At 36.9% G+C, this 11181-nt stretch overlaps 1 non-coding gene across 1 annotated transcript; it reads right to left on the reverse strand.

The window, feature by feature from the left end:
- Nucleotides 1-9239: 9239 nt before the first annotated feature.
- Nucleotides 9240-9312, reverse strand: trnar-ccu (transfer RNA arginine (anticodon CCU)). The gene has a single exon. It is a non-coding gene; the product is annotated as a tRNA-Arg (tRNA).
- Nucleotides 9313-11181: the final 1869 nt, after the last annotated feature.

Here is an 11181-nt window from a genome sequence, read left to right on the forward strand (position 1 = left end):
TGTTTTAATTTATAATATAAATTAATATTTTAAAATGGCAGCAAAACTAAATAAATGAATGAACAGGGCGAGGGTTACCCCCTCTGGTATATGCATCCCTGCCTCTCCTGCTGAAAAAACCAGCATATGCTGGTTAGGTATGTTTTGGTGCTGGGATGCTGGTTTAGCTGGTATATGCTGGTTTTAGCTGGTATATGCTGGTCCCTTGCTGGTTTATGCTGGTCCCTTGCTGGTTTATGCTGGTCCTTGACCAGCAACATGACCAGCATAAACCAGCAAAGGACCAGCATAAACCAGCTAAAACCAGCATCCCAGCACCAAAACATACCTAACCAGCATATGCTGGTTTTTTCAGCAGGGTCTGCTGAATTATTTTTATTCCCGGTAGGGATAAAATGATTCGTGAAACGCACTTTGAAGTCTCGTTTTGAATTAAACATTTCGCGATACGTCATCCAGTTGGAGCGCTTCGAATCATTTTGCTATGCAATGGACTAAAAAGACGGACTTATCATGTGCATTGTTAACAGATCACATTAACAGTAGGTTAGACTATAACCTTATACCTGGAAAAAAAAAATGTTTTCAAAAGTAACTTGATTATATATATATATTATATATATATATATATACAGTCAGGTCCATATACTGTATATTTGGACATTGACACCATTTTTATTCATTTAGCTGTTGACCAAAACATATTCAAGTTACAGTTATACAATGAATATGGGCTTAAAGTGCACACTCTGAGCTTTAATTTTTAGGGCAGTCTCATCAAATTGGAAGAAAGGTTAAGGAATTACAGCTCTTTAATATGTACCTCCCCCCTTTTTCAAGGGACCATAAGTAATTGGACAGTTGACTCAAAAGCTGTTTCATGGACAGTAGGCTATTCCTTCATTTTTTCTACATCAATTAACCAGGTAAAAGATTTGGAGCTGATTCTAAGTGTGCCATTTGCATTTGGAAGCTGTTGCACTGAACCCACATCATGCGGTCAAAGGAGCTCTGCATGCAAGTAAAAGGCTTCAAAAAACAAAAGAAATGCATCAGACATTAGGAGTGGCCAAATCAACAGTTTGGTGAATTCTGAGAAGAAAAAGAACACACTGGTGAGCTCAGAAACATAAAAAGGCCTGGATGTTCACAAAAGACGAAAGTATGGGTGATCCTTTCCATGGTAATAAAACATTTTACAACATCCAGCCAAGTGAAGAACACTCTCCAGGAGGTAGGCTATCACTGTCAAATTCTACAATCAAGAGAAGACTTCACCAGAGCAAAAGAGAGAGGGTTTACCACAAGGTGCAAACAAGGCCAGATTAGACTTTGTCAAAAAAACATTTAAAAAAGCCAGACCACTTCTGGAAAAACATTTTTTGGACTGCTGAAATTAAAATCAACGTGTACCAGAATGATGGGAATAAAAAAGTATGGAGAAGGCTTGGAACAGCTCATGATCCAAAGCCTACATCATCATCTGTGAAACATGTGGAGCAGTGTAATGGCATGAGCATGCATGGCTTCCAGTGGCACTGGGTTACCGGTGTTTAGTGATGATGTGACAGAAGACAGAAGCAGCCGGAAGAATTCTGAAGTGTATAGAGATATACTGTCTGCCCAGATTCAGTTAAATGGAGCAAAGTTGTTTGGGCGGCTCTTCATAGTACAAATGGACGATGACCTAAAACATACAGCCAAAGCAACCCAGGAGTTTTTAAAGGTAAAAAAGTGGAATATTCTGCAATGACCAAGTCAATCTTCTGATTTCAAATTGATTGAGCATGCATTTCACCTGCTGAAGACCAAACTAAAGGCAGAAAGACCCACAAACCAACAACAACTGAAGTCAGCTGCAGTAAAGGCCTGGCAAAGCACCACAAAGGAGGAAACACAGTCTATGGTGATGTCCATGAGTTCCAGACTTAAGACAGTCATTGCCTGCAAAGGATTCTCAACAAAATATTAAAAATGACCATTTTATTTATGATTATATTTATTTGTCCAGTTACTTTTGAGCCCCTGAAAATGGGGGGTCTGTGTATAAAAATGGTTGTAATTCCTTAGCATTTTATGTTATATTTTTGTTCAACCCCTTGCATTAAAGCTTAAAGTCTGCACTTCAATTTAATCTTGATTGTACCATTTTAAAACTATTGTGGCATACAGAGCCGAAAATATGAACAGTGTGTCAGTGTCCAAATATATATGGACCTGACTGTATATATAAATATATATTTAAAAAAAAATTATAACTTGCAACATAGCCTACTAAAGGAACATTATGTTTGAGAGATAACATGTCAATTTAATTATGCGCTTCAACGGTGTTTTACCATGAGCAATGTGAACACAGACGCTGCATAGCCTTTCTTTATTGAAAAGATTAATAAACATTGTACAGACACCAGGGGGTGCTGCAGCACCCTCAGCACTACTTCCCGCGGTAATTGGCTAAGAGAAAACCCGAACTCATTAATATGCATGAAATAATTACCATAGCTATTCTTACTAGTAAAAATTCCATTTCATGATATCTTTAAAATAATTTTTACTAGTTAAAATATTATTCAAGATATCAGTAATTCTATTTTCACTAGTTGCAACTGCTTTTGTTGATATCAGTAATTACTTTGTTACTAGTGCAGACTTCTATTTTTGATATCAAGAATTGCATTTCTGATATCAACAATGTAATTGTCACTAGTGACAATGTTCATTTCTGATATCAATATAATTTGTGATATCAACAATTTAATTCTTGATATCAAAAATGTAATTCTTGATAACATAAATGAACATTGTTACTAGTGACAATTACATTGTTGATATCAACAATTAACATTTCAACTAGTAAAAATGAATTGTTGATATCAACAATTAACATTTCAACTAGTAAAAATGAATTGTTGATATCAAGAATGAACATTTTTACTAGTGAAAATTGAATTGTTGATATCAAAAATAGCAATTGTCACTAGTGGAAATCTAATTGCTGATATCAAGAAAGAACATTTTCACTAGTGGAAACTGAATTGTTGATATCAACAATTGATTTTGAATGGCAGTCTATGGAGACATTTCACTAGTGAAAATACAATTCTTGATATCAACAATTACCATTTTAACTAGTGAAAATATAATTCTTGATATCAACAATTACCATTTTAACTAGTGAAAATTGAATTGTTGATATCAAGAATGAACATTTTTACTAGTGGAAATATAATTGCTGATATCAAAAACTAGCATTGTTACTAGTGGAAATCTAATTCCTGATATCAAGAATTAATATTTTAACTAGTGAAAAATGAATTGTTGATATCAAGAAGTCATTTAATGCAAATTAATAAAAGTCAAAAAGGCTTTCCTATTGGTATTACTAGTACAAAAATTCTTGATATCAAGAATATTTTTTTTTACTAGTAGAAATTAAATTGCTGATATCAACAATTCCATTTTAACTAGTGAAAATAAAATTGTTGATATCAAGAATTAACATTTTTACTAGTGAAAATATATTATTGATATCAAAAATTATCATTTTTACTAGTGGAAATGTAATTGCTGATATCAAGAATGAACATTTTCACTAGTGAAAACGGAATTGTTGATATCAAGTCGTCATATCCTGAGATGGAATAAAAGTCAAAACGGCTTGCCATAATAGACTGCCATTCAAAATCAATTGTTGATATCAACAATTCAGTTCTCACTAGTGAAAACGTTCTTTCTTGATATCAGCAATTACATTTCCACTAGTGACAATTGCTATTTTTGATATCAACAATTCAATTTTCACTAGTAAAAATGTTCATTCTTGATATCAACAATTATATTTTTACTAGTTAAAATGTTAATTGTTGATATCAACAATTTAATTCTTGATATCAACACTTACATTGTTGATATCAAGAATGTAATTGTTGATATCAATAATTGTAGTTCTTGATATCAAGAATCTAATTGTTGATATCACAAATGTAATTGTTGATATCAGAAATTACATTCTTGATATCAAAAACTACAATTATTGATATCAACAATTACATTCTTTATATCAACATTATATATTTTTACTAGTAACCACATTGTTGCTGATATCAAAAATAAAGGTTTTACTAATAAGAACTGAATTCTTGATATCAACAATTGATTTTAATGGCAGTCTATGGAGACATTTCACTAGTGAAATACAATTACAGATATCAACAACTGAATTTTTGATATCAACAATTAGATTCTTGATATCAACAATTACCATTTTTACTAGTGAAAATTTAATTGTTGATATCAAAAATAGCAATTGTCACTAGTGGAAATGTAATTGCTGATATCAAGAAAGAACATTTTCACTAGTGAGAACTGAATTGTTGATATCAAGAAGTCATATCCTGAGATGGAATAAAAGTCAAAACGGCTTGCCGCTTGCCATAATCTTTCTAGTTTAAACCTAATGGATTTCAAATTTCACAATTTACATTTGCAAATGTTTAAAAGAGAATTGTATATACTGTATCATTTAACAGTATAATCGTGGAAGAATTGGACCAGCCTGGCGGAGAAGCAAGAAGTGGGTCCTGGGTATCCTGGAAATTGACCAAACTTCAGGAAGACCAGTCCTTAAAATTGTAAGAGGGCGCTCAAGACAAGACCTGATGCCCACAGTAATTCGCCATGTTAGGAGAGGCACAAGCATTGTGACCGATGAATGGCGAGCCTACAGGAGATCTCTAGTAGAGGAGGGATATAACCATCACACTGTGTGTCACAAAAGACATTTTGTACATCCCACCACAAGAGCTCACACGCAACATCTAGAGCGAGCATGGCAGACATTTAAAACAGATGTTTGGCGACATCGTGGGAATCGTTCCACAAAGCTGCTAAAAGAACACCTTAGATTCATTGAATGGGAGTACTGGCTGGCAAGAAATCACAGATATGACATTCTTGGACGTCTCATTCATGATATCAGGAAATTCAATGTGCATGAGTTTAAATAACTGTTTGCTCTGCCTTTTCTGACTATAAATTATCATATAAAAAAATTGTTCCTGACACTGTAGTTTGCTGTACCATAAAGGCATTTAGTTATTAGTTATGTCTTTAATGGCTAATGTTTGCATTACAAGTCATGAATGGACATAATTGTTAAAATGCAGTATTGCATATTGTGGTTTGATGTAATACTTAAAAAAATGAATGCAACTGTTTGTATTAATATATTTCAGATGTTTATTATTATTATTATTATTATTATTATTATTTTGTTACAGGCATTATTGTTGAATAGCTAATTGTGCAAATAAACCATTTAAAATGGATAATGAACAGATCTTCATGATTTTCTACCATTTGAATTAGGAAAACTGCATACTATGCTTTCACTTTACTTAAAGCCATCAATAGTGCATTTATACAGGTTAGTAACTGTATTATGACTCAAATTAAGTGTTTATAAGTCAACACAACATGGCAATATAAGACAATTCAGTTATTTGACAGAACTCATTTTGCATTACTAATAAGTCATTGTGACTATAATATAATAACATTATAACAATGCAGGCTGCATCTTTATACACACACTCATGGAACCATATGACTGAGTAATTAATAATTATAATTTAGTATATAATGGATTATGAGCATACGCATTGAAAAAGCAAATGCATCACTTATAAGTAATAATTATAATATTATAAATGTAACTATAACTGTCTTTATAATGCGGTATAGTTGTTGTTGTGTCTTTATAAATATACTTATAGAATAGTAATAATTATAAATATAAATAATTATAAAGAGGGTTATAAATCGTTATGAGCATGGGCTTCATAGAAAGTGTTACCAAAAAATCTATAAAAATATTTATATTTATTTGTTTTTGTTTTTTTGTCCCACTTCACTTTACTCATAATGTTGTTTATTTAATTATTATTTTTTTTTGTATTTTTCTCACAGGCTTTGCATAGTGCTGGTGTGCTGGACAAAGTGGACAGCCTTGCGGAGTATCTTGTGGAGCTCAGGAATCAGCCATCTCTGGCTCTCACCAACCATCAGGTCAGTTTCTCTTCTTGACCTGTCATATGTTAACACTACCACTTGTTTTGTTTTCTCATTTGCCATGTATTATATGCTCTCTCGCCTTAGGTGAGCAATATAGTTGGCAGAACCTGCTGGATTACAATAAGAAGAGAGTGATGTTTGCTGCCAGACACCAGAGTAGGCTGGACACAGGGTCACTCCAGGGGTGGAGAGCGTGAAGAGGCATACATTCACCACCACTGCCCCACTTGCCCAGTGGCCAGATTGTTGTCGCCTGATAGAGACCATTTCAAGCTCTGTGCCATCCATAAGAGTCCAAAAAATAAAGGGTATAAAGTTTTATTTATGTGTATTGTTTTCTGCTTTCTGTTCTTTTGCACTTGCAATGAATGCACTAGTGCCATGGACATTAAGACAGTTTTATTTAATAGTATAGTTTTGTTTTCTGTTCTTTAGCACTTTCAAAACATGCACAGGAGTCATTAATATTTTAAAGTTTTATTCATTTGTATTGTTATGTGCTTTCTGTTCTTTTCACATGCAGTTAATGCACAAGAGCCATGGACATTGGACGGTTTTATTTATATGTATAGCTCTGTTTTCTGTTCTTTTGCACTTGCAAAAAATGCACAAGAGTCATGGACAATAGAAAGTATTATTAAGAGATATTATTCTGTTTTCTGCACATGCAACATAACTATAAGAATAAAAATGTAAAAAAAAAAAGAATAATGAATAATTGGCTATGACTGATTGAAAAATAAAAGTTTGGTCATGATTAAATAACTCTTTTTGTATGTCTTTGTTACAGTATCATTTAACGGTTATAGGCCCTTTTAAAAATGTTGATAAATTTGGGGATTATTTAATAAATAAATTTACAATTTTTTGTACTATAAGTTTTAGAACATAACTACAGCAGAAATATATTTAAAGTGCAAAACCTTTGAATAAGATATCAATAATCAGTAATATAAATCTAATAAAATATTATTTAAATTCATTAATTCAAATAATTTCATTCTTTTGGACATCATTTATGTGATAATTACTGATAAATAAAACATTCAGTAAACACTTCAATGTATGGCAACACTAATATGAACTGGAAAGCTTGTGATCATCCTTACTCCCATATAAATGTACAGGAAAATAGAGAAAACATTTTTTTTTTCAGATAATTTATTGTAAATATACACTCCATAAACATTGCTTTGAAGTTCAAAGAGATAAAATTCCCTTTCATTTCTTTTCTCCTCATTTTTTCCTTTTTTTTCTTTCTTTTTCTCTTTTCCCCCCTTCTTCCCCCTCCTTCCTTTTCTTCACCCCCTTAACAGACTATTGTTCCCCATCTTTTATTAGGCCACTGGGGCTGTCATGCAGCTGTTTACTTTTTCTTTTAGTTCTTCATCTCATTCAGCTTCTGGATGAACAACTTTTGTGAGAGGACCAAGTGACTTTAGGTTTTCACAAACAGGCTCTGAACATCCCTCTTTTCGGGGCTCTGTCATATATATGTAACCCTCTCTCTCTCTCTCTCTGCGCGTTTACCGGCCTCTAGCACCGCCGCTGCTACTCTGCGTTGTGTTGTGTATGTTCGTGGTGGTAGAGATGAGACGCAGACACAAAGGGGTTCGTTGGGATCGTGGCTTGACCGTTTATTCCACAGCACGGCATCTATAGTATTGATAACGTGAACTGCCTTCAGTTTTTTTAAACTTTCATTGCATTTTTAAACTTGCATAAAGTCAATTTCAATGCACATACAATCGAATAACATGCTTATATTATCATACATAGCTTTGCATTAGCCACCACGTATTAATCATGTTCAAAAGAATTAACAAAACATTTTAACTCTCTATTTTACTTTGCATTTAGATCGTTTTTAGTTTACAACACAAAACATCTCAATGAACTGAACTTTAGTGCGATAACAACAAATATATTTTACATTTCAGTTTCCACTGCCGTTAACATGACTTACCTATAGTATTGATAACGTGAACTGCGGGGAAGATGGCGCACTACGCACATATTATGCACGTATCAACACTACGGTGCATTAAGAAGCTCAAACAACGTTAACAGTATATGTCCTAACAAAACAGCGTCACAGCGACATCTTGTGGACAACACAATATACTGCCTTACATCTACAAGCTCAGAAGTCTTAGCAGAGAATGGTTTCGATCCATCGACCTCTGGGTTATGGGCCCAGCACGCTTCCGCTGCACCACTCTGCTTGACTTGATGTAGAGCTCGTGCACTGGTCTTTTCAACATAACATGATTCTTGCACAAATTTCTAACTTGTCTTGAAGCACTTGGGCACAAATAAAAGTGAAACAAGCTTAGCAGAGGACGGTTTCAATCCATTGACCTCTGGGTTATGGGCCCAGCACGCTTCCGCTGCGCCACTTTGCTTGACTTGATGTAGAGCTCGTGCACTGGTCTTTTCAACACAACATGATTCTTGCACAAATTTCCAATTTGTCTTGAAGCACTTGGGCACAAATAAAAGTGAAACAAGCTTAGCAGAGGATGGTTTCAATCCATCGACCTCTGGGTTATGGGCCCAGCACGCTTCCGCTGCGCCACTCTGCTTGACTTGATGTAGAGCTTGTGCACTGGTCTTTTCAACATAACATGATTCTCTTTTTTTTTTGTTTAAAGATTTATTTTTTGGCCTTTTTGCCTTTATTATATTGATAGGAAAGATCAGATAGGACAGGAAGCGAACTGGGAGAGAGATTAGGGGAGGGATCGGAAAAGGTCCTCGAGTCGGGACTCGAACCCGGGACGCACCAGCGCTATATGTCGGCGCGCTAACCACACGCCTATCTGCGCCGACAACATAACATGATTCTTGCAGAAACTTCTAACTTGTCTTGAAGCACTTGGGCACAAATAAAAGTGAAACAAGCTCAGCAGAGGATGGTTTCGATCCATCGACCTCTGGGTTATGGGCCCAGCATGCTTCCGCTGCGCCACTCTGCTCACCTTGATATAGAGCTCGTGCACTGGTCTTTTCAACATCACTTGATTCTGGCACACGTTTCTAACTTGTCTTGCAGCACCTGAGCACATATAAAAGTGAAACAAGATTAGCAAAGGATGGTTTCGATCCATCGACTTCTGGGTTATGGGCCCAGCACGCCTTTGCTGCGCCACTCTGCTGAAAGACACCCCAGATGGGACTCGAACCCACAATCCCTGGCTTAGGAGGCCAGTGCCTTATCCATTAGGCCACTGGGGCTGTCATGCAGTTGTTTACTTTTTCTTTTAGTTCTTCATCTCATTCAGCTTCTGGATGAACAACTATTGTGAGAGGACCAAGTGACTTTAGGTTTTCATGAACAGGCTCTGAACATTTCTCTTTTTTGGGGGCTCTGTCATATATACAAGCTCAGAAGTCTTAGCAGAGGATGGTTTCGATTCATCGACCTCTGGGTTATGGGCCCAGCACGCTTCCGCTGCGCCACTCTGCTTTCCTTGATGAGAGTACCATACGCCGGTCTTTTCAAAACCACTTGATTCTGGCACACATTTCTAACTTGTCTTGCAGCACCTGAGCACATATAAAAGTGAAACAATCTTAGCAGAGGATGGTTTCAATCCATCGACTTCTGGGCCCAGCACGCTTTCGCTGCGCCACTCTGCTGAAAGTCACACCAGATGGGACTCGAACCCACAATACCTGGCTTAGGAGGCCAGTGCCTTATCCATTAGGCCACTGGGGCTGTCAAGCAGCTGTTTACTTTTTCTTTTAGTTCTTCATCTCATTCAGCTTCTGGATGAACAACTTTTGTGTGAGGACCAAGTGACTTTAGGTTTTCACGAACAGGCTCTGAACATTTCTCTTTTTTCAGGGCTCTGTCATATATACAAGCTCAGAAGTCTTAGCAGAGGATGGTTTCGATCCATCGACCTCTGGGTTATGGGCCCAGCACGCTTCCGCTGCGCCACTCTGCTTGACTTGATGTGGAGCTCGTGCACTGGTCTTTTCAACATAACATGATTCTTGCACAAATTTGTAACTTGTCTTGAAGCACTTGGGCACAAATAAAAGTGAAACAAGCTTAGCAGAGGATGGTTTCGATCCATCGACCTCTGGGTTATGGGCCCAGCACGCTTCCGCTGCGCCACTCTGCTCGTCTTGATGTAGAGTCTGTGCACTGGTCTTTTCAACATAACGAATCTTGCACAAATTTCTAACTTGTCTTGAAGCACTTGGGCACAAATAAAAGTGAAACAAGCTCAGCAGAGGATGGTTTCAATCCATCGACCACTGGGTTATGGGCCCAGCACGCTTCCGCTGCGCCACTCTTCTCACCTTGATGTAGAGCTCGTACACTGGTCTTTTCAACATCACTTGATTCTGGCACACGTTTCTAACTTGTCTTGCAGCACCTGAGCACATATAAAAGTGAAACAATCTTAGCAGAGGACGGTTTCAATCCATCGACCACTGGGTTATGGGCCCAGCACGCTTTCGCTGCGCCACTCTGCTGAATGTCAACCCAGATGGGACTCGAACCCACAATCCCTGGCTTATGAGGTCAGTGCCTTATCCATTAGGCCACTGGGGCTATCATGCAGCTGTTTACTTTTTCTTTTAGTTCTTCATCTCATTCAGCTTCTGGATGAACAACTTTTGTGAGAGGACCAAGTGACTTTAGGTTTTCACGAACAGGCTCTGAACATTTCTCTTTTTTCGGGGCTCTGTCATATATACAAGCTCAGAAGTCTTTCTAAATTGTCTAATTTCTAAATTGTCTTGCAGCACCTGGGCACATATAAAAGAGACACAAGCTTAGCAGAGGATGGTTTCGATGGATCGACCTCTGGGTTATGGGCCAAGCACGCTTCCGCTGCGCCACTCTGCTTGACTTGGTGTAGAGCTCGTGCACTGGTCTTTTCAACACAACATGATTCTTGCACAAATTTCCAAGTTGTCTTGAAGCACTTGGGCACGAATAAAAGTGAAACAAGCTTAGCAGAGGATGGTTTCGATCCATCGACCTCTGGGTTATGGGCCCAGCACGCTTCCGCTGCGCCACTCTGCTTGTCTTGATGTAGAGCCTGTGCACTGGTCTTTTCAACATAATTTGAATCTTGCACACAT

This window comes from Garra rufa, chromosome 1 (genome assembly GCF_049309525.1).
Source record: "Garra rufa chromosome 1, GarRuf1.0, whole genome shotgun sequence".
Classification (NCBI taxonomy): domain Eukaryota; kingdom Metazoa; phylum Chordata; class Actinopteri; order Cypriniformes; family Cyprinidae; genus Garra; species Garra rufa.